At 49.6% G+C, this 3,887-nt stretch overlaps 1 pseudogene; it reads left to right on the top strand.

The window, feature by feature from the left end:
• The window catches only part of LOC119309977, a 16,036-nt pseudogene that overhangs the window by 11,390 nt on the left and 759 nt on the right, over nucleotides 1-3,887 (top strand).

The raw sequence follows: 3,887 nt of genomic DNA on the forward strand, positions 1-3,887 counted from the left end.
GTCGAGGGGGAGACGGTGGGTGCGGTGGTGCTCGTCGGTGGCGGCGGGCGCATTCGGTGAGCGAGAGGGAGAGGCGAACAGGGGGGGAAGAGGGGCACGGGGAGAGGGGAGCGGTGCAGGGGGTGCGTGGCGTCGTCCGGGGCGTCGCTGGGGAGGCCAGGGAGGAAGCAGGAGGTGGCTAGGGGGAGGGGGAAGCAGGAGGTGGCCGGGGCAGCGTCGGCGAGCGCCACGCCTCGCCTCTGCTCGTCCTCCTGGCAGAGGAGGAAGAGGACAAAGGAGGAGGAGGTGGGCTGGGCCGGCTGGGGGAACTGGGCCGGCTCTGGTAAGCAGGTAAGTGGCCCAGGTACTTCCTTCTCTCTCTCTCTTTTATTTCTATTTCAGTTCTGTTTTTTTTAATTCTTTTGCCACTGTTTTGAATTAAAATAATAATTCAAACAATGCCAAAGCTCCTCTGAATATTTTATATTGCTAGATGGACTTTTCCAAAAGCTTATAAAATATTTCAGGGGGTATTTGAAATTATATTCTAATTATATGAATATAATTCAAATTCAAATAGCTAATGAATTAAATCCAAAGTCCCAAAAATAAATCCTTAAAAATGTTCAATATTTTGGTTGGGACCAGAACCCTTACCAAAAATTATCAAACATTTAAGAAGAGCCTTTTGGAGCAATGAATGAGATTTCTATGGTTTTTGCCCCTCTTTTATTTAGGGTTTTAAGGCTTCCAATATTCCTCAATTCAAGTTTCAAAAATATAGACATGATGCACACATGAAGCTAGCCTAGAGCAATGCCAGAAACTAGGGATGTGACACTACTAGAACTAGTAGAATGACTAAGGAACCTTTGTATCCTGAAGGCCACCTGTGACGCCCTCGATTCAATCGTACACTAATCATACACGCAAATGTGTACGATCAAGATCAAGGACTCACGAGAAGATATCACAACACAACTCTAGACACAAATTAAAAATAATACAAGCCTTATATTACAAGCTAGGGGCCTCGAGGGCTTGAATTCATCAGCTCGAGAACACAAGAGTCAGTGGAAGCAACAATATCTGGGCACAGACATAAGTTAGACAAGTTTGACTTAAGAAGGCTAGCACAAAAGCATCTACGATCGAAAAGGCAAGGCCTCCTGCCTGGGAGCCTCCTAACTACTCCTGGTCGTCAGCGGTCTCAATGTAGTAGTAGGCACCGGCACTGGCATCTGGCTACTGGGCTCCGACATCTGGTTGCATCAACCGGAAAGAAAAAGAAAGGGGGAAAAGGGGCAGCAAAGCAACCGTGAGTACTCATCCAAAGTACATGCAAGCAAGGATCTACAGTACATATGCCATTATCAAAGGAAGGCTGTATATGTGGACTGGGCTGCAGAAATGCCAGAATAGAGAGAAGGCCTAGTCCTACCAAAGACTAGCATCTTCTGGAAACCACCATCTTGCGGCAAACAGGAGGGAGTAGAGTAGCAGAAAGTAAAGTAGTAGTACTGTTATCAACCTCGGCCAGAGATCCTTTCTCGACTCCCTGCGAGAAACCAATCCCACAGCCATACTATCCATTTCTCATCACAATCCAATTCTCATCACAAGTATCCAGTTCTAGTTGTATCAATCGGGATACAACTCCAAGTGTCCGTTACTGTAGGACAGGCTATCGATAGATGTTTTCTTCCCTGCAGGGGTGCACCAACTTACCCACCACGCTCAATTAACTCCGGCCGTACACACTTTCATGGGTCATGCCCGGCCTCGGCCAAACAATACGCCGCAACCCGACCTAGGATTAATAGAGAGGTCAAGCACGCCTGACTAAACCTATGCCCCTAGGGGTCATGGGTCATCTCCTCGGGAACTCCTACACGTTGCGTGGGCGGCCGGTGAGCAGACCTAGCTACCTCCTTAAAAAAGGCAGGTGCTTACCAGTCCAACCCGACGCGCGCCACTCAGTCGCTGACGTCTATTAAGCTTCGGCTGATGTATACGACGGAGAACGCCCATACTATGCCCACGTGATGGTTAGTGCTGTCAGGCCAGAGGCCCCTCGGATCAAATATCCAAATCGTAGTGGATTAGGAACGTGAGGTAACAAGCAGAGACTCACGAAAGATGTGACCCCGTTGCCCCGTCTCGAGGACTTGCGGCAAGGCTAAGAATGCCCGGCCACGCCTCGTAATTATCTCGCGGGCACCTTCCAGGTCAACCCGACTCCACATCACTCGCAATTATGCTCGCGCGGGTACCCCTCATGGTCGACCCGTCTTTAGTAACATGGTTCAGTGTAAAGTCATAGTAATCATGGTAACTGTGTGTCTAAACATCAAGGAGAAAACCCGAGGAATCACCCCCGGTGAATTCCACTCGATGTAATCATCAAGGTGAACGTAAGAGGGACCACCCTCAAGGTTCACACTTGAGGGGTTGCACGACAGAGTCGTATCGGAAGTGGTTGAAGAGGAAATCACCCTCGATGACCATGACTGAATAGCTATACTACAGGGTTAACATCAGAAGTGTTGTAGAGGTCTCACCCTCGGCACTCGATAGTAACCCAGTAGTGTCGAGCAACTAAGGGGAAAGTGATGTGCGGTGCCGGGGCCTAGTCTTCGATCCCGTTGATCGAGTCTTCAATGATGAAGCAGGGGCAACAAGGACAAGGTGGGGGTCACTGATGGATCACTAACCAACCTATACTAAGTAGTTTAGGATAAGCAGGTAAGGTACAACAGCAGATACAAAAGCAAGCTATGCATCAGAATAGGAGCAATCAATAATAGTAGCAAAATCTAATGCAAGCATGAGAGAATGGAATGGGCGATATCGGGATGATCAAAGGGGGGGCTTGCCTGGTTGCTCTGGCAAGGAGGGGTCGTCATCGACGTATTCGATCACAGGGGCAGCATCGGTCTCGAGGTCTACCGAGAGAAGAGGGGGAAGAAACAGTAAATATAAAGCAAACATAGCATCACAAAGCATAACATGGCAACATGCAGTGCCAGGTGTGACCTAACGTATGGCTACATGATAAAGGTGAAGGGGGAATTCAACCGGGAATGTTTTCCCGGTTCCGGACCTGTGTCATACAGATGATCGCAGGGGGAATGTTCCATGTTCAGATAGCTAGATTCATCTAACAGGTAACGGACCGCGCATTCGGATTCGTTGGATTTTTTTGAGCAACTTTCATATATAAAGTTTTTCAATCCAAGCTACGGTTTATTTAGTATGGATTTTTAAATATTAAAGTAACTTCTAGAATTATTCAAATTAACAGAAATTCATTATGACGTCAGCATTGCGTGGGGATGACGTCAGCAGTCAACAAACTCGCTGACCAGGGTCAAACCTGACATGTGGGTCTAGTGGGACCCACATGTCAGCCTCTGTTAGTCTAACAGGGTTTTAAACTAATCTAGTTGGGTTAATTAACTAGGTGGGGCCCTTCTATCAGCGAGTGATTAGTGTTTTGATTAATTAATTTAACTAATTAACCGGCTTGTATTTATTGAAAAAGTTAAAAGGACGGGACCCATATGTCAGCGACACGGGGCCAGCCCAGTCAGCAGTTGACCCGGTCAACAAGTCAGCCGGGCCCCAGGGGCCACGGGCCAGTGACCCAGGGGGTGGCCCCGGCCGGCCAGGTCCGCGGTGGTGCCAGAGCTAGCTCCGGCGACCAAATCCACGACGGAGGGCGCGGCCGTGCGTCGGGATTCGCTGTCCAGCAGCCAAAATGGGCGCGGGCGGGCGTGTTCGAACAGGGAGAGCCCGCCGCGTCGCGTGGTGATGCCGGCCGGAGCTGGAGCTGCTGGAAACGGCGCCGGCGAGGAGCTAAGGCGGCGGCGAGCTATGGGCCTTGTCGGGGACGGTGCTACGGAGCA

This window comes from Triticum dicoccoides, chromosome 5B (assembly GCF_002162155.2).
Source record: "Triticum dicoccoides isolate Atlit2015 ecotype Zavitan chromosome 5B, WEW_v2.0, whole genome shotgun sequence".
NCBI lineage: Eukaryota > Viridiplantae > Streptophyta > Magnoliopsida > Poales > Poaceae > Triticum > Triticum dicoccoides.